The sequence below is a fragment of the Pseudorasbora parva genome, chromosome 14 (assembly GCF_024679245.1).
Source record: "Pseudorasbora parva isolate DD20220531a chromosome 14, ASM2467924v1, whole genome shotgun sequence".
In the NCBI taxonomy this organism is placed as follows: Eukaryota; Metazoa; Chordata; class Actinopteri; order Cypriniformes; family Gobionidae; genus Pseudorasbora; species Pseudorasbora parva.
In genome coordinates this window covers 8,154,073-8,175,082 of record NC_090185.1, presented here as the reverse complement: position 1 = coordinate 8,175,082, position 21,010 = coordinate 8,154,073, and the positions used below count along the sequence as shown (strand labels likewise).

Below are 21,010 nucleotides of genomic sequence, written 5' to 3'. Positions count from 1 at the left end.
TTTAAATGTGAAATACTCCTCTGTTGATGCCTGTATTAATACACTATATTCAGCCTCTTATCCAGACTGTTTTTACTTGTCTGATTGATATTTGGCTGCATTTCATTTTGAGGAATTAGTAAATACTTTTCAGAAGTTTATCTAACAAATTAATTCAGTGAATAAATGCAACTAATATCGTGCTGCCGTACCTGCACATGTGTGGCAGAGTTGAGTGATGTTGGGATGTCTGGTCTGGTTGCTGATGGGATTGTTCAGCACACAGCTGTAGGTGTTTTTATCCTGATATTCCACCTCCAGAGGTAGAGAGAGACTGATGCTGAGATCAGACACACTGATGCTGGACAATAAACTGTTTCCTTTGAACCAGGAGAGAGTCACATGACTCACATTCAACACCGAACACACCAGTGAACATGAGGAGGAGGATGATGAAGAACAGTCTCTGCTGATGACAGGAACAGGCAGACGAGCTGAGAAAGAGAGAATAAACATATATGAATAAATATAATTTACAATCTTATTTCCCATTCACTGTGTTTTGTGATCACTGAGTGTTTCTATCAGAAATTTAAAAAAAAAATGTTGTACAAATGTAAAATAAGAATATTTGAAGGACGAGACAAAATATCTCTGCTCACCATAGACAGAAACACTGAATGTTTTTGATGATGATTGTTTCATTCCATTTATCAGTCGTTTATAATCTCCAGCATGTTCAGTTGAGATGTTTGTGATGGTCAGAGATCCAGTTTGATGATCCAGCTTCAGTCTGTCTCTGAATCTCCCGTCAGGAACATCATATACAGTGGAGAAGATTCCATCAGCTCTGCTGATTCGAGCTATCAGAGAGTTTTCATCTCTAAATCTCCACAGTATGTCGTCGTCTTCCTGTATTTCAGTGAGATCAGTGTTTAGAGTGACTGAATCTCCCTCCATCACTGACACTGACTCACCAAACACACCTGGAGAACACACAGATTTTGTTTTTTAAAACGTTTGTATTTGTATTGTTTTTACTTACAGAGCCCTTTTCAGGCAGTAACTCAAAAGTGCTGTACATTACAAAACAATGATAAATAAAAATGAAAATCAAACCAAATAAAAACAACAAGCAATAAAACATCTATTAAAAGTTTAAACTGCGAGCGAGAACAGGTATGACTTTAAGCAGCATTTGAAAGTACTTGGCGTCTGGGATGATATAACCACAAAAAGAACGGTTATTCCATAATCCATAATCTGGACGGTGAAAGTGTGGTCACCCTTACATTTAAGACGTGCTCCTGGGATCATTTAATAATAGTTAATTTGAAGATAATCTTTTTTTTTTAAAGAAAAAGTACTTCTGAATGTGTAAGAGTAAAGCTGTGGGACGTACTATCACATCACAGTCTTTAACGGACAGCCTCTGTCACTTAGTTACACATCCTGTCACTGTAAACTGACCTGTCAATCATCTTCAGTTAACATCCTCCACACTTCATTTCATTTCCTTCAGTATCAGAGAGAAAAGAAGCAGCTCATTGATCTGCAGTCGTGGGTCTTGAAAGAATCCAAAATCGTTGTTAAACGAATCGTGACACCCCTAAGTGTTATATATTTTGCTCAGTCGAGTTCTTACAATATCCTAAATGTACCAACTATTCATAAATTGTGAGAAAATAGCTATTTTAACCAAGGAGCCGGGACGTCTCAGCATAGCGTCTGAGGGAGTCGCCTGTCAATGACGTCATATCTGCGTTACCCTCGGTTTCCGTTTTTATTTGGCAGAAATGCTTTAAGTACAAATGTCACAGCTAACTTCAGCGAACGCCCAGAGTAGAGTCCTGCAATGTGGCTAAAACGGGTGGATTTTGACATTTATAAAATCCACGGGCGGGGATTCAGGCGGATAGGCCTAATTAACTCTCTGCGGGCGGGTAGTAGTGTGGATGAAATATATGTGCAATACTTCTGTGGCGAGGTGGACGAGCGAGAGCGAGCGAGACCGGGGCGTGATTGTGAATAAGCATCACCTGCGAGCCACACCGGTCTTGAGTCCTCTCATGAAGGAGCTCGGAGGCATATAAGGAGGAGCGACACCAAAGGACGAGAGATTGAAAGAATCCAAAATAATCAAAGATATTTGATATTTTTCTTTGAACAAAGACATTTGTTTTACTGTTTCACCCCCTCTCTCTTATCAGTGGGGCCGTTTGGGATTCCTAAAGACAAAGAGATGTTGAGGGCCTGTAGGCCAAATGGTGCCACACCTGTAGTACAGTGGGGGAAGTTTGCTCTGATTGGTCAGTTAGAATGTCTCAGGGTTTCAGTCACATGGTCAAGGGATGGATAAAAGAAGATTACAACTGTTGCTCGAGGTCTTTTTCCTCTGACGCTGTCTTCTGCTCTGGCTGTCGCTTCTAGGGGCCTTCTTTGGCTCTTCTCTTTGCTCTCTCTTTTTCTCTCTCTTTCTATCTTTCTATCTCTCTCTATCTCTCCCTATCTCTCAGGTAACATTCTACACATGCTGGGTACGATTAATGGTATAAGTTTTATCATCTCATTCATCTATTTTGTAACTATTTTAAGTGTAACCATAACCAGATTTTGTCATTAAATTCTTTCAATTAGAAATGATTTGCTAACTAGTTTTGGTTTGGTATTGACTTTGAAGTTCTCCCTATTGCAATACAATGTAGTCACATTAAAGCAACGCTCTCCCACATATTTTGCTATTGTAACTGCGCTTATTTCCGTCGTTGGTATAAGTTGCAGTGGGTGGTTATAGACGAGAAATGTACAGTTTTCTACCATCACGCTGATAACGTTTCTTTAGTTCGGCAACCCTGCAGTCAGAACCACTGTAGGCGACCCACCCTTACAGTCTTTCATGAGACTCTCCTCATATTAATACAACGATGAATATAAAGATAATGGCCAAACAGATCTTTATACAGGTTCAGTGTTGCAGATGAAATATAATGAGGAAAATATTAAATAAATATTTTTTATCAGGTTAAATGTTGATTATTAGTCACTTTAACCCCTTTATCTAAACCTCTTAACCGCCGGACTCACACATCTGCCATGTTTGTAGTTTTTTAAAAAATTTTATTTTTTGAACTTTTATTATATTTTCAAATGTTGTTAAAAGTGTGGAATCAAATTCATTTCTGCTTTATTTGTGCATCTTTCATTTAGGAATAACAGAGAATGCAAATACCTTTGTTGATTAGAAAAAGCTGATTACTTTGTGTTAAAACTAAAGCATAATGTAATGTCTTAAAAGAAATAAACTTACCAGCCATATGCCACACGCCGCACAAAATAAACAGATGAACCATCTCAAATAACACTGAAATATGTGAACACACACAGTGACAGACAGATCGTGAAGTAACTCAAGTGTTAAACTGTGATATTAATATAGTGCTGAGTGTGAATCCTCCCCCACCGGATTTGACCACCACACACTCACCCACATGATGTGTGTGTTCCTGTAAAGTTCCTCTTTCTCACTTCAAGCCTTAATCTGTTCTTAGGGACAGACAGTATTGATTATTTTACAAGTTTTACCATTTAAGTTCTAATTCACTGTTGATTATAAACTGCAGTCATGCTTGTGGAGCAAAGCATCACTATTGTTCTCTTGTGTTTGTCATTGACCCATTAATGTGGTGTCAAATCATACAGCTTTTTTAAGAGAGATGTGCTTTGACTTTTATAAGTGATCGGGCGTACAATGTTTGCACAGTCGGCAAAAAATGGGGGTGAACTTTGATAGGATATAAACGAGGATTTTGTAGAAACATGGGTTACCACATTTGAAGAGGCTGTCAGGCTCTGTAAAATCATACCTCACAATGAGGTGTAAGTTTAACCCCTGGGACGCAAGAGCTGCCCTATAGACACACTATGGTGAAGACGCGACCCATGAAACAGGAAGTGCTCACGTGTATTTTTCCTACTATGGGAACTTGCATAGAAATACTTTATTAAACATAACTCTGGATCACAATGTCGTAAGCCCCTTTCACACTGCGATTCCGACAAATACACAGATAATGTGACCCGGCATTTGTTCCGGGCCGCTAGATTTGGTCCATTCACACTGCCAGCGAAATACCGTAATATGTGCGCTTTCACACACAACCCGTAACGGTCCCGGTTGACACGTGACATCCGGATAACGCCGAGCGATCTCAGCTTCAGCGCGGATAGTAAGGAGCTCCGTGGTCTCGACTTGTGTGCAGTTTGCACACATTTCTGCTTGTTTAATTTTAGTTTATTTTGTATACGAACACTCTCTGCGATTAAAACACCAACGAGCTCTTCTGGCACTGCAGGACTGTATTATTGAAAAAACAAGCTCTAGGAGTCGCACGATAACTACGTACATGTTGCGGCATTAGTTTTGGCTTTTGTTCACACGGCGCTCGTCCCGGGTCGAACCTCGCAATGTTACTAGGTCCCCGACCCGGGTTCAATTCGGTAATCAATTCCGGGACTTGGTTACTTTCACACAGAAGGCGTCCCGGCAATGTTCCAGGAATATTGCGGGTACAACGTGCAGTGTGAAAGGGGCTATAGAGACGTGGGAGGTGGGCTTATTTAACTCATGCAACCAATCAGTCTCTCAGGATCATCATGAAGCTATCAAGCCATGCCCTAGCAACCATTAAGAGCACCCTAGCAACTGATCCTATAAACTGCCATTATAAAGGCCCAGATGGATATCTTTGCAGCAGTGTCATAGAGATGGCCGTGGGCTCGTTTGACTCAATCATTCAATCTTAATTATCTTCTTGGACACTCTGTAACAACACCCTAGCAACAATTGTCAAGCTCCCTAGCAACAAGTTCCATATTTGAAGAGACCAAAGGGGATGTCTTTGAATAGAAGAGTCAACTAGAAAGATTCAGGAGCAACAACAAAAGCAAGAAGTCCATCGTGATAAAAAGGCCCATGAATGGAGATTTGGTGTTGGAGATCCAAAATGGATTCCTGGGCACACAGAGACTGTGGCTTGACCACTTTCTTATAAAGTGATGCTTGGTGATGGGAGATCGGTCCGAAGACAAGTGGACCAAATTCATGGCTGGCAGAAATTGCTTGTGAATCTTTCAGAGGACATGGACTGTAGATATTTCCCTGATCACTCTGATCTGATAGGTGCTAAAGAGACTGAGGAACCGGGGGCTGAGGACATTTCTGGAGAAACCAATCCCTTTGAAACAGCTGGATCCCTCTCCAACTTCTGAGAGGACCACTGACAGGAACAAATCCGTTAGCCCTGTTGTGAGACGGTCACCTAGAACCAGGAAATTGCCTGTTCATTTGAAAGATTATGAACTGAAGTGAGAAAAAAAGTGAACTGTTGTTGAAAGATTGTGAAAAGGAGGAAAAAAGAAGAAAAATCTGTGCACTGTGATGGGTTTTTGAGTGTGAAAGTAGGTTTCCCCTTCATGATGGTGAGGTCATTTTATATTAATTAATTAATTAATTAATTTATTTTTTTTTTTTTTTTTTGGGGGGGGGGGTAACTATGGTGGTTGTATAATAGTGCATAGTATTGTGATTTATTATGGAGGAAATATTGTCAACTTGGGTGGAAGGAGATGTTATAGAGTGAGCTGTTGTATATTAACCTGTAGGGGGCAATCTAATGCCGTTCATCTTGACTTAAAAGTAGCAAAGAAGAACTTGTGTGCACATGTAATCCACCTGTGATGCCATCGTGTACTGCTGGCTGGTGCTGCTTTCCTTGACTAAAGGACATTCTGAACAGATCTGTCTCATGCAAGGTATTACAGACTGAAAGAACTATTTAAAGTCCACTATACCTGAAGCTGGTCTTATACACCATCCATCATACTGAAATAGAGGAAGAGTTATTGGCTGTATGTCACTGTGTGCCATTTCTTTGGGCCTGCATGATCTTGCATTCTTTGCTTCTTGAAAACATACTACTATTCACCATGTCTAGTGACTACACACGAGACATGTTGGTCTGTGCTAAACCACTGAACCGATACGCTGACGGTTGCCACCACCAGTGCCCTTGAGCAAGACCCTTTACTCTGTGTTGCTCCAGTGGGATTGTCCCTGTGATAAGTGCACTGTAAGTCACTTTGGATAAACGCATCTGCCAAATGTGTAAATGTAAATTAATACAGGGGCATAATACCAGAAATACATCATATGATTGGTCAAATGCAAAGACCACAAGTAAAGAGTGAGGGAGTTGTTTGGCGTAAAACTTTTGTATAACTAATAACCTGAGGTACATTTTGGTAGCTTTTATATCATCATGGTTGATTCAAGAGGAAAAAATTTAAGTACAAACTCGATTCCAAAAAAAATTGGGACACTGTACAAATTGTGAATAAAAACAGAATGCAATGGACGTGAAAGTTTCAACTTTTATTTATTTTTTTATTAAGAATACAACTTAGATGACATATCAAATGTTTAAAATTAGAAAATGTATAATTTTACATTACATTACATTGACATTACATTTATGCATTTGGCAGACGCTTTTATCCAAAGCGACTTACATTGCATTCAAGGTACACATTATTGTCATTTCTTGCTTTCCCTGGGAATCGAACCCATGACCTTAGCGTTGCTAGCACCATGGTCTACTACTTGAGCTACAGGAAAGCCTAATTTTAAGGGAAACATAAGTTGATTTTAAATTTCATGGCATCAACACATCTCAAAAAAAGTTTGGACAAGGCCATGTTTAGCCCTCTTCTTTTTATAACAGTCTGGAGATTGAAGAGACGCGTTGCTCAGGTTAGGAACAGGAATGTTGTCCCATTCTCGTCTAATACAGGCTTCTAGTTGCTCAACTGTCTTAGGTCTTCTTTGTCGCATCTTCCTCTTTATGATGCACCAAATGTTTTCTATTGGTGAAAGATCTGGACTGCTGGCTGGCTATTTCAGTACTCAGATCTTTCTTCTACGCAGCCATGATGTTGTAATTGATGCAGTATTTGGTCTGGCATCGTCATGTTGGAAAATGCAAGGTCTTAAAGATCCAGGAAGACCGGGGCATGAAGATCCAGGAAGACCGGGAAAAGATGGCTAGGCCCCTTACACATCATGACACACACATTAGGGGTGGAGCTTACAGTGCGATGCTGTTGTAGCTGCTGTTCTTCTAAACCCACCAGATGGCGCCATTTATCATGCTATATATAATTAAACCACTAATGATCAGAGTAGATATCAGTCAGAAACATCATTAAACTCAATTGTCAGTTCATCTCAGTATTAATTTCAATGTTCATATTGGAATATGGCTGAATCTGAAAATAAAGGCTTTATTTGAGGGTTAGGTGTGATGTCGGACTCAGCCTTCCTCTAGTGTTCAAAATATGTTATAGTTTCATTTCTGAGTCTTTCAGCGGCTTCCTTTGGGAACATCCCTGCACATGTAACATCAATCTTTGATCCAGTCTTAAAATATATAATATCTGTTTATGAATACTCAAGTTCAATAATCAAGTTCAGAAATAACGTTGACTCTTTTATTACACCGTTAAATTAACATTTAATATTCAGTTGATTTATTGGCGTGACAAATATTTTTACATTTATATCTGTGGGGATGCTGCATACATAAGCCTACAGTCTACATCAAAATGAAAACAGTAACATAACATCAATTAAGCAATATAATTAAAGAAATGTGACATTGATGGCATTACAGAATAAAAAATATATATATATTTTTAAGAATGTTCCTGGTTTTGACCACCAGATGGCTTTAATACACAGATTCAGATTATTAACGTTTACACTCCAGTTCTCAGAGGGAATAGGTTAGCAAAGCTTCACAATCAATAAACAATTAGACTACATTTTAAAACTGCAATATATCACAATATATTTATGACATCTGTTCTGTTTTAGCTCTTGTAGCTCTGACGTCATTGATCAGAAGAACAGCAGCAGCCGCAGCAGCCACGCCCATCAGCGCAGTGACGACCAATCGGAGCACAGCTTCAGCAGAATCACAGGAGTGGGCGTGGACTTCTGAAAAAACTAAAAAACAACAACAAAAATCAAAACAAAACAAATGAACAATTATAAAACATAAGTGTGGTTCCCTTTCAAGGGCCTTTTTGTGATTGTGTCGTGAAGCACTCGTGAAATCAGTCCAATGGCGTGCCTGTACGTCACAGGTGGGTGACGTCATTGACCAGGAAACTATAAAGCACCGCTGAACCAAGGGGGTAATCTAGTGCTGCGTTCCACTCCACGTTAAAGGGGGGTGGGGGTGAAATGCTGTTTCACACATACTGAGCTTTTTACACTGTTAAAGACTTGGATTCCCATCCTAAACATAGACAAAGTTTCAAAAACTAATGCTGGACGTTTGATGGAGTATTTCTGTGTCAAAAATACTCCTTCCGGTTTCTCACAAGTTTCGGAGAGTTTTTTTCGAGTATGAGTCGGCTTGACGTTAATAGAGCGGAAGGTCCTTGTATGGGCCGTATGGGCTCTTCTCCCGGTAGGTTGCGCGCGCGTGACTAGAGCGAGAGAGGAAATGCACGCCCATAAACACTCTCTCAGCTGCAGATCCACTCGTCCGTGAACACTTCTGTTGTTATAGTCCGCGCCGCGCTCCACTTTATTCCTATGGGTGACGTCGAGCGACTTCAGCGCTTCAGCACAGCATTCCGGGAAGGCAGCGCTGCATTTGAACCGATTTGAACGCAGAAATGACGGGAAGCTTCACAACATCGCTTCAGTCGCGTCGCAAAGTGGATCTCCGCGGTCACTGCTGTCACAGGACTTCACCAAATCATACCAAAGAAGTGTGTTTTTGACGGAGCGGTCCCAGCGATAAAGGTTCGGTCCTGCTTTGGAAGCAGCCGGTGAGTAAAACTGCTTCAAATGTCTGTGCTGTTGGCTACCGTCGCGTGAGTAAACATCAGTAAACGACACGATCGCGTGCTTCGTCATTCAAATGCGCTAACGGTTACTCCATTGTTGTTCTCTGTATAACGTTACACTAGTCTGACGTGCAAAACCGTTTTGCTAGCTACTGCTAAGGTTTAGTCGCATACAATAGTCCATAAACCGAATCATGTCCTCATAAACTGCGAGTAAACACACACAAATGTTGACAGGCCACTAAATACAGTACATACCACAGAGACGGACGTCCTGATGTTGCTGTTTCTCCTGTTCAATTTATTTCAGCCTTTTATTTATTTTAAAGGCCAGACTAAAAGTTGATTTTGATTTTTACAGTACTACAAATAATGTAGAAGGGTTCACAAACATTTGGTGTTTTAAAAATGTTTTGTCGTGGAGAATGAAATGTTTTTGGGGAATGTTTTATGTAAAAAAAAAATTTGCATTTATTCTGCTTACTTATTTTTATTTTTTTATTTTTTTTGGAAATAGAGGATTGTTGTGTCATAGAAAGCTCTACTTTGAATAAATAAAGAGGTATTGAAATCTCAATCTCTCTCTCTCTCTCTCTCTCTCTCGGGATTGTGGGTAGTGGGAGGAGTTTAGAGTTCGGAAACAAGCTTTTGAGAGTTTGTTTACGTTAATCTTTTTTTCTCGTTTTTTCTGTATTTGAATTTTTCGTAGAGAGATTAAATTTTGCGCGCTGACTGAGGTCGGCAAATTTGGCAAATGAGGTCAAGCGGAGATCTCTCGCGCTTGACTCTCAGACATGGTTTGAAATGTACACCTGATGATTCCATATCTGTGGAAGATGTGTTGGTTGCAGTCAGCGAACAGGTTGGTGGGATAAATATTAAGTCATCATCTAGAATGAACAGAGCTGTTGTTGCTTTTCTCGCAGATGTTCAGATGGTAGATGGTTTGATTGAACGCGGAATCACAGTTAATGACACGTTTTTGCCGGTACTGCCGTTATCTAGCCCATCCAAGAAAATAGTGCTATCGAATGTTCCTCCGTTTATCAAGAATGAAGCAATTCAAGGAGTTCTCGAAAGATACGGCAGATTAACAGCGCCTATTAAAATGATTCTGATAGGTCTTAAAAATCCTGATCTCAAACATGTTATGTCTTTTCGGCGATGTACATACATGATATTGAATGAATAACAAGATCCCCTCAATTTGGCTGTAAAGTTAACTAATGAAGGTAAAGATTACACAATCTTCATTAGTTCGGATCACATGTGGTGTTTCTCGTGCGGAGAACAAGGGCACGTTAGACAAACTTGTCCAAACAAACAGATAAGCCGTCTGATTTGCTGAGCATTGAGCAACCCATTGGACAAAGCAATGAGTTTGTCTCTGGTGTTGAAACTACACAAAAAGAAAATACTGATGTAGTAAATAGCGACAAAGTCAAGGAGATTGTAAATCAGGCAAGTGGTGAAGAGAAATCCAATCTGGTGATTAATGAAGATGACAAACTATCAGAAAAAGAACAAACATCATTTGAAAACAATAAAACAGATGGTGAAAGTGAGACAGCTGATGTTAGTAATACTCAGATGCCAACTATGAGTTCAGAAAATGCTTGTTCTGAAAATGATTCAGAAAATGATCTTGAGAGTATAGGCAGTCTTTCTGATATGGATGATTCTGAAAGAACAGAGTCTTTAGGTGCTAGATTGTACACAATAAAGCAAATTAATGACTTTCTAGATGAAACCAAAGGAGCTCGCAAACCACAAATTATGAAATTTTTTCCAGATTTGAAGCGCTTTTTGGTGTCATGTAAAACTGCATTGAACAAGGCAACCTTTGATGAACTTAACAGACAGAAGCGCTACCGTCTTAAGAAAATTGTAACAAAGGTGAAGGGCATGATAAAAAATTAATGCAAAGAAGGATTGAGTTTGGTCTTGGATGCCTTTTGTTTTTTTGCTTAACAGTCAGTGTCATGGCATCCTTATACTTTGGATCTTTAAACGTTAATGGATGTCGTGGTGCTGAAAAAAGGTTTGCATTGTTTGCTTTTTTGAATTGGAAAAAAGCTAGTGTAGTCTTTCTGCAAGAAACACACACAGATGTGGATAATCAGGTGCAATGGTTGAGTGAGTGGAGAGGGACAGCTTTTCTTAGCCATGGATCTAATGTGAGTGCTGGAGTAGCAGTTCTTTTTTCTCCAGATTTAAACATTAAAGAAAGCAGAGTTGAAGAAATTGTACCTGGCAGGATGCAGTTGATCGAGATTAAGTTATACGAGTTGTCTTTTTCTCTCATTAATATTTATGCTCCAAACGATGGTGTAGAAAGAGTTTCTTTTTTTAGAAAATTAAAAGAGGTTATTTCAAATGTTTCACAAAATAATATAATGCTCTTAGCTGGTGATTTTAATTGTACTCTTGATTATACTATGGATCGGAATCATGTCGAACCTCATCAAAATTCAGCTAAAACTCTCAAAACCGTTGTTCAATATCATAATCTTGTGGATATATGGAGGGAAGCTTTTCCTGTTGATAAACAGTATACGTGGCTGAAAATTAATTCTAACACTGTTTCTGGTGCAAGACTTGACAGATTTTATGTTCAAAAAAATATGAGAGGAAGATTTTTTAATAGTAACATTTCGCCAACATCTTTTTCTGACCATCATTATATTGCAGTCACCATGACAACAACTCAGAGGTCTTCTTACCATAAAATTTGGCGTTTTAACAATAGGTTACTACAAGACAAATCCTTCGTAAAAATTTTCACTCTTTTTTGGGGAGAGTGGAGAGAGAGAAAGTTACAGTATAAAACGTTAAGCCAGTGGTGGGATATTGGTAAAGTTGAAAGAGTTGAAACTGTTGAAAAAAGGTGAAACTGAAAGAGAAGGTCCAGCTTGTGGAACAGCAAATTCTCAAGTTAAGCAGTTCCATCAGTGAGGGTGAAGAGACGGAAACAGCAAAAAGGCTAAAAGAGTACAACTTGATTCTGAAGAATTTGTATGAAGAAAGAAGCCGCAGCGCATTTATACGGGGAAAATATCTTCAATTAAACAGCATGGATTCTTCAACTACTTTCTTTTTCTCATTAGAGAAGAAGATTAGAGAAAAGAAGAATATAAGTCATCTTAAATTGTCAAATGGAAAGGAGATAACGGAAAAGAAAGAAATAATTGCACAAGCTTTACTTTTTTATGAAGATCTATATACTGTACAACCTTGTGATTTAGAAGCAACAAATCAGCTTTTAGATGGACTTCCACATCTTGGAGAAGAAGATAAAGCTGAACTGGAGAAATCTTTATCTTTTCAAGAGTTAACCATGGCTGTCCAGCAGCAGTCTCCGGGAAAATCACCAGTGTTGGATGGACTGACTTCTGAATTTTACAAAGCCTTCTGGTCTCTAATTGGACAAGATTTGCATGCTGTGTTTCTTGAAAGCGCTGATTCAAAAGTCTTACCCCTCAGTTGCAGAAGAGCTGTAGTGACTCTTTTACCCAAGAAAGGAGATCTTGGCTTACTAAAAAACTGGCGACCAGTCTCTCTCTTGGGAACTGATTATAAAATACTATCTAAAACTTTGACAAATCGTCTCAAGAAATGTATAGAGACTATCATCCATGAAGACCAGTCTTATTGTGTGCCAAAGCGATCTATATTTGACAATCTCTTTCTTGTGCGAGACATGTTACATTTAACTGAACTGCACAAACTTGACCTTGGTCTTGTTTGTTTGGACCAGGAGAAAGCCTTCGATAAAGTAGATCATGATTATTTGTTCAGAACACTTGAAGGCTTTGGCTTTGGGAAAGGCTTTATCTCATGGACAAAACTTTTATATAAGGATGTTTATAGTATGCTGAAAATCAATGGGAATTTGACGAAGCCCTTTTCTGTGCAAAGAGGAGTGAGACAGGGGTGCGGTTTATCTGGCCTCTTGTACATCATTTCTATTGAACCGATGTTGAAGATGTTGAGAGCGAAACTGCAAGGATTGACATCATCTTGCCTCTCAAACATACCAGCAGTAAAACTAACAGCTTATGCTGATGACATCACAGTGATTATTCGATCTGATGATGATGTCTCTAATCTAATTTCATGCCTTAACATTTTCCAGAATGCTTCTTCTGCATGTGTTAATTGGGAAAAAACTGACACGTTGTTGTTAGGGCTTTGGTCAAATCAGACTCTCCTCGGCTTCCACACCAGCGCCTTTGGAATAAAGAAGGAGTTAAGATACTTGGACTGTTTTTTGGGACTGAGCAGTATATGGAAAAAAACTGGGAAGGACTAATAGAAAAAGTGACAGGAAAGCTCCTGAGATGGAAATGGATTCAAGCCCAGTTATCTTTCAGAGGCAGAGTGTTAGTATTAAACAATCTAGCAGCCTCAATGTTGTGGCATCGTCTAACAGTGCTGGATCCTCCAGTATAACTTTTGTCGCACCTTCAAAAACCTTTTGTAGACTTTTTTGGGGGTGGCCATTATTGGCTTTCCCCTGGAGTACTTTGTCTTCCTATTATTGAGGGTGGTCAAGGATTAATTCATTTAGCCTCTAAGGTGCGAGCCATGAGGTTACAAACTGCCCAGAAACTGCTCTATACATCTGACTCTGTACCATGGATCAGTTTTGGTCTTGCCATTGTAAGGGGTGAAAATAAGACGGGATTTGATAAAGAAATGTTTTTGATTTCAGGAAAAGTTGTAAAGGATATGTTTGGAATCAAGTTTTATGGATCTGTTTTTAAAGCTTGGAGTTATTGTAAGTTGGAGCGAAAAGAACATTTTGGCTTAGATGAACCACTTTTTTATAATCCTTGGTTTTCCCCAAAATGTATTTTTTCCAACTTTGATATTTCTAGCTTTGTCTCAGGTGGGGTAACTGGTTGGGAATCTGGTTGATTTGATAAACAGAGAGTGGGTATCAGTACCGTTTTTTACAACAAAAATTAGAGGCAGATCAGAGAGAATAGTTGGGAATATATTGAGGAATCTAAAGAGTTCTTTACCTACAGCTTTGGGAGAATATATAACCAATTTTATGTCTGGTAATGGCCATATACATGTTCCTTTTCCAGAAGTGTATATTACTTCGCTGGTAGACCAAGTTTGTAATGATACTGGTGTTAATGAGAATAGTTTGCTATCTTTTAAAGGGTTACAAAGTCTTCCATTTTCTATAGTGACCAAACTAAATTTATATAATGTTTGTGTAAAGTCTTTCTTTTTTGGGCAGTTAAGAGAGAGGAGAGACACAAAATGGAGAATTCATTTCTCAGGGTCAGGATATAAATCACCTTCCTGGCGGTTATTATTTAAAAACCCCTTACCAAAGAGGTCTGGTGATTTACAGTGGCGGATTCTGCATTGTGCATTACCAACAAAGGTGTTTTTGTCTAAATGTAATTTTTCAGCCTCAGCGCTTTGTACTTTGTGTAATGAAATTGATACTGTTTTTCATGTTTTTTGTGAATGTTGTAAATTATCCCCACTTTTCAACATTTTGGATAGAATTTTGAATAGTTTGGGAATAATTTTCTCAAAAACAATGTTTATTAATGGGTGTAAATATTCTCGTGATAAATGGGAGTTTTGTACCTTTTCAAATTTTTTAGTCGGTCAAGCAAAGTTAGCCATTTGGAAGGCATATAAAATTGAAATGGAAGGACAAGAAGTAAACATGGTAAATATATTTAAGGCTTTGGTTGAGTCTAGAATTAGATTAGAATATGAATTCAATAAAATGAATAATGATCTTCTATTTTTTGAGAAGAAATGGTGTGTAAACAAAGGCTTGATTTTTATAGAAGGTGAAGAGATTTATTTTAACTGGTAGATAGTGTGTTTTTTTGTATGTATTTAAAAGTGTATTTTTGATGGTAAATTAAATTGCTGTTTAAAAGTCAAAAGTCTCTCTCTCTCTCTCTCTCTCTCTCTCTCTCTCTCTCTCTCTCTCTCTCTCTCTCTCTCTCTCTCTCTTGATTGTGTGCAAACTAATTAGGCCTAGGTGTTTTCAGATAGTAAAATAATTTTCCTTTGTAAAATTAAGAACCGTGATGGAACCTTGAAAAATTAAGCGACAGATCTGTTCTTACTATCTTGTTATTTATTAGTATATGATTCAAGAAGAAAGAAGGTCACAAGGCTAAAATCACTGACATTTCTTTAAAACAGATCATCACAATATAAACAGTGATCTGCATAAAAAATAATTCCTTCAATATAAGTCACTTTGGATAAAAGTGTGTGCTAAATGCATAAATGTAACATTACTGTTTGTTTGGCACATTTGACCGCCTCATCCTCCGACGCCTTTCTTTTTTTAACCTGGCTTTTTCAGCTCCCCCTGGCAACTTTTTACTATCCATTTTATCCTTCCGCGATTAGCTTATTCTCGCCACTGCATTAAATTACGATTTTGTTTTGTTTCTCCATGGCAACGAGCTGAGTACACTGTGGTGTTGAAACTGTTATTACGAAGAATGAACACTAGGGGGAGATGTGACGAAAGGAAGAAGGATGGTAGAGACACATGGAGAGTTCGGTCTGGATTAAAGAAGTATGATAATCCAAGGAATTCTTGTGCCATCGTGTTTTTTTTTTGTTTTGCAAAGTTAAGTGACAGTACAACAAATTGGCGACAAGGTGGTCTGCATCTATATTGCGCAGCGATGGCTACACTGAATGCTCCAACTTATTTCTGCCTTGCCCAGGTGAGCCCAGCATTGCGTTCACAACGTGGATCAAGATGTTCCGCAACTATCTCCTCGTTGTAGGAGCTACAGGTGATGCTTGGCCGGAGGAAAGGAAAAGAGCCTGGCTGCTGCACTGCTTAGGGACTGAAGGTCAAAGGATTTTTTATACCTTACCAGAGACTGGAGAGACACTAGAGTCTGCTATCACTGCATTGAGTACGCATTTCACACCTGCCATTAATGTAGTGGTAGAACGACATAATTTCCGTAAAAGAGTGCAAGGTGCTCACGAGTCCATCGTGAATTATATTGCTGCACTTAGACAGTTGGCAGCAACTTGTGATTTTCCTAATACAGAAGACATGATCAGAGATCAAATGATTGAGCATGTATCGGATCCCCGTATTCGTGAGAGACTACTCTTAAAACTTAACCTCACATTGGCAGAAGCCATCGCAACTGCGACCCAAATTGAATCTGCGTCAGAACAAGCGAAGGCCATAGGAGAAAGCCGGAGCATTCCCGTGCAAGCAGTTCAAATTCTACAAAAGGCTCAACAGCGAAAACAAAGAACCACATCCATCGCAAAGACATTTCCAAAACCACATGCACCTGCTGCGCATGCACATTCATGTTTTTGTTGTGGTTCTAGTGGACACTTGGCTAATGCAAAAGAGTGCCCAGCGATCAGGGCAATGTGTAAAAACTGTAAAAAGAAAGGACATTTTGCGCGCGTGTGTCGTTCGACTCCAACACACACTGTTAGAGAAGTCGAGTTACCTGAGTACACATTGCTGTTAATCCAAGGATCCAGTATGCAGAAAAAGATCCAGTGTGCTGTGGGTATTCAAACGGCAAAGTCCTTTGCAACTGTAGAATTGACTGTGGATACTGGCGCCTCAGTATCAGTTTTGCCTGTGTATGAGGAAAACTTTAAAAGTACACACCTGCAGCCATCGACTGCGCGACTAGTTACATACTCGCGCTCGCCTATTGAGGTGCTCGGCTGTATGTCAGCTACTGTCATTAAAGACAATACCAATTGTGCTGCCACCTTCTTTATTGTGGATTCAGGAACCGCTATAATGGGGATGGACTTGATATCTGCTCTCCAACTCTGCATTAAAGGGAATACAGTCACTTCTGCGCAAGCCTCCGACATACCTGCTCCTCTTTCCCTGACACCGGTGATGCAGCTGTCATCTTCAGCACCTGCGACAGGCTGTGTGAAAGGGTTCATGCATGAAGTGAAAGTTTTGCCCTCTGCTGAACCTGTGCGACAAAAACTACGACGTCTTCCTTTCTCGGCACGTGCTGCTGTGTCTGATGAACTAGACCGCCTTCTTAGCACAGGTGTAATAGAGAAAGTGGATGCGTCACCGTGGATTTCACCGATTGTGGCAATACAGAAGAAGACGGGAGGTATTAGGATGTGTGTTGATTTGCGGGAGCCCAATAAGGCCATTATAGTGGATGCTTACCCTCTGCCACACATGGACGAGACCTTAGCTGCCTTGTCAGGTGCAACAGTTTTTTCAACGATTGATCTGGAAAATGCTTACCATCAAGTGCCGCTTCACCCAGATAGCCGTGACCTCACGGCCTTTATCACACATGATGGGTTGTTTCGTTTCTGCCGTGTTCCGTATGGTCTCGCGTCAGCTCCGTCCGCATTTCAAAAAATGACGCAATAATCCTCAAAGGCATTGAGTAAATGCATGTCCAAAATTACTTAGATGACATTATCTGTTTTGGATGTACACAGCAAGAACATGATGTTGCTTTGGATGCTGTGCTCAAACGTCTCAGCGAAGCTGGTCTACGGATGAATGAAAAAAAGTGCAACTTCCGTCAGTCATGTCTGCGTTTTCTTGGACACATGGTGAATGGAAACGGTATCCAACCTGATGGAGAACACCAGCAAGCAATAACACAAGCCCCAGCCCCAACTGATGTCACCAGTCTGCGCTCCTTCCTGGGTATGTTGTCCTGGTATAACAAGTTCATACCTAACTATGCCACTCTTGTTGAGCCTTTGCGTGCATGTCTGCGCCAGGATGCTGAATTTGAATGAACTAATGAGGCCCAGCAAAGCTTCATGGATGTTAAGAAATGCTTAGTGGACAGTCCAGCACTGGCCCTGTTCAATCCGAAACTTCCTGTCATTGTGTCCACTGATGCATCAGATTATGGTCTGGGAGCGATATTATCGCAGGTGCACTCAGATCACAGTGAACGCACAGTGGCATTTGGGTCACGAACTTTAACCCCAGCTGAAAGGCGTTATTCAACTGTGGAAAAAGAGGCTTTAGCGTGTGTTTGGGCTGTTGAGAAGTGGCGCACATACCTTTGGGGAAGACGGTTCACACTGCGCACTGATCATCAGGCACTAACAACTCTGCTGTCCACACGGGGAGCTGGACGTGCCGGGATGCGTATTGCTCGGTGGTCAGCTCGCCTTTTGTGCTTCACATATGACATAGTGTATCGTGCGGGCTCGTCAAATCATGCTGCTGACTGCCTTTCACGGTTACCTCTTCCGCTCACTTCTGCTTTCAACTCCGATGAGGAGCCAGAGCTTGTCGCTCTACTGTCTACTGCCTTGACTGCAATTTCACCATCTGAGATCAAAACTGCTGTGTCCTGAACTGACTGCTGTGCGCACTCAAATCGAAAAAGGATGGCCTGTCTCTGTAAAACTGTGCATACCGACCTTCAGCCTTACTATCATGTAAGAAATGAACTGAGTGTCAAGGACAAGGTGATATTTAGAGACAATCGTCTGGTAGTCCCAGTGACATTGCGACATACGGTAATAGCGGTTGCGCACGAGGGTCACCAGGGAATCGTGCGGACAAAGCAGCGTTTACGCGAACTGTACTGGTACCCTGGAATGGATAAAGTGATCCAGACTCAAGTCTCCTCATGTGAGTTGTGTCAAAAGCTGGATAAATCGGCTCGGACTGTTACTGCCCCCCTCCAACCAGTACCTTTCCCGGAAGCACCATGGATTAAATTGGGCATGGACATTGTAGGGCCATTTGACACTGCTATTTGGGACTGTAAGTATGCTATCACCTTAACTGATTACTATTCCAAATGGCCTGAAGTTGCTTTTACATCGTCAGTGACCACAGGGGTTGTGATTGACTTTCTCAACGGTGTTTTTAGTCGCCATGGTTACCCAGTAGAGTTGTTCACGGACAATGGGCCACAATTCACATCGGATGCTTTCACCACCTTTCTGCGAGAAAGGGGCATTACAGCAATCCACACGGCTGTGTATCATCCAGCAGCGAATGGTGCCATAAAACGCTTTAACAGAGTTCTTAAGGGCTGTGTACAGTCGGCTATAGTTCAGTCCAAGCCATGGAAGCGTACTGTGACAGACTTTCTCCAAGTTTACCGCTCTACCCCACATGCCACCACGGGAGTCTCACCCTTTGAATTGCTCCATGGGCGGAAGATGAGAACTAGACTGAACGTTACCCTTCATTCCCCTGTCAGTACTCTTCAGCCAGCGGCTCTTCGCAAGCGAGTTGTTCTTAAACAATCTCAGATGAAGCGCTACACGGATGCAAAGCGGGGCGCAAAACTGATTATCTTCAAAAAGGGGGACAGGGTGCGAGTGCGCAAGCCCTTTCATGTGCCGAAGGGACACTGCAAATTCTCAGATTCCGTTGAAATTCAGGAACAAGTGGGTCCGAATACCTACTTACTAGAGGATGGAAGAAAATGGCATTCTTCGCAACTGGCACAAGCAGTTCAGATGCCTGGTCCTGCACCTGAGCTTGTGAAGGAAACCTCCACCTGTAATGAAACTGAGAACTCTCAGATGGCCGAGGGACGACCATCAAGAACGCGCAAACCTCCCTCATGGCTCAAAGATTTCGAGACATAAAACATAGGCTATGCACTGCCTATACGTTCTGTTGCCGGTTATAATTAAGATACACTTGTGTTGTGCTCAAGCAAGAGGCTGTTCAGGAAGCTAATGCAAAGAAGAAAAATATTTTAAATATTTGTACTTCCCTGGATCTATGTTCATCGGCTAGTTGTTAAAAGTGTTCTTGTTATTTTTTGCTAAATGGTAAGATTAAAGGGGGGGTGAAACACTCAATTTCAGTCAGTGTCATGTCAATCTTGAGTACCTATAGAGTAGCATTGCATCCTGCATATCTCCGAAAAGTCTTTATTTTTTTTATAATTATATAAGAAAGATGCGCTGTTCCGAGTCTTTCTGAAAAAAGCAGAGCGGGTGGGGGCGTGTTGTGTGAGCGGAGCTAAATAATGACGTGTGCTCGCTGCTGCTATTGTGTTGAGTCGAGTGCGTCGTAAAGCTGTGTCATCCCTAACAGCGGGAAAAAAACTTTATTCAAAATAAAAATATGGCTTTTAATCAGATACAGCCATACATCTATGATCCGGAATCAGACCCAGAGGCTGCAGTTGAACAGGAGCAGCAGCAAAAACGACTAGAGCAGGACGTCTCTATGTGGTACAAGTTATACACTAACTATATAATATGCTTAGCGGCTTGTGTTATTTACATATTTATACTTGAATTATATCGTCGTATTTTTGTCTTTGAAGGTGTACATGTGGGAAGTGCAGTTGTGCACGTGTGTTTGTGTGTTTACGCGTGGTTTGTGTAGACAGTAAGCGGACTGGTTTTGCACGGCAGGTTAAGTTAGTGTTTACATAGAAAGACACGGAATAGTAGCGCATTTGAATGAAGAAGCGTGCTTATTTAGTTCAACATATTTCCCCACTCTTTGTGTATTGTTGTTTGGAGTGCTTTTACAATACACAAACATAAAGTTACACATATAGTGGCCAGCTAAACAAATGTACACGCACTACACATCGCATGCTCCATTGATCAATTAACTATACGTGATCATGTTTGGGCTACTTGATGAGCATAGACAAAAACACAGACATTTGAAGCAGTCTCACTCACCCTTCTAACGTTGGGACTGCTCCATCATTCAGCATTAGGCGATCGGGAAAATCCGGCGTCGAGCTGGGCCTTGTTTATGAAACAGTCGGCACCGAAATGCAGCGAACAGATATAAACATTCGCGCAACTCAGTTGCTGATCCGGAAAAGCAAATTACATCCACTGTTGCCTTAACGCGGGGTTTTTGGGGAATCTGTGCAGGACTGTCTTGGTCTGGCAACCAAAAACGCACTTTTTTGGTGACATTGTTATGTGCACATCACCTGTGCAGCGCATCCTACAAGCCAGCGCTTTGATGGGCGTAGCCTGTTACTTTCGCTCTCTCCCTCTCTCTCTCTCATGCGCTTCCGGTAGAATTGTCCGTACGGCCCATACAAGGAAATTCCGCCCCCATTAACGTCAAAGGGGACGCATGATCTCAAAAAACTTGCCGAAACTT

The 21,010-nt window shown here is 40.7% G+C and overlaps 1 protein-coding gene across 1 annotated transcript in view; it reads right to left on the bottom strand.

Moving 5' to 3' along the window:
* LOC137040007 (SLAM family member 9-like) overlaps positions 1-21,010 on the bottom strand; it is a 228,083-nt gene that overhangs the window by 31,565 nt on the left and 175,508 nt on the right. The gene's annotated exons all lie outside the window — the stretch shown is intronic.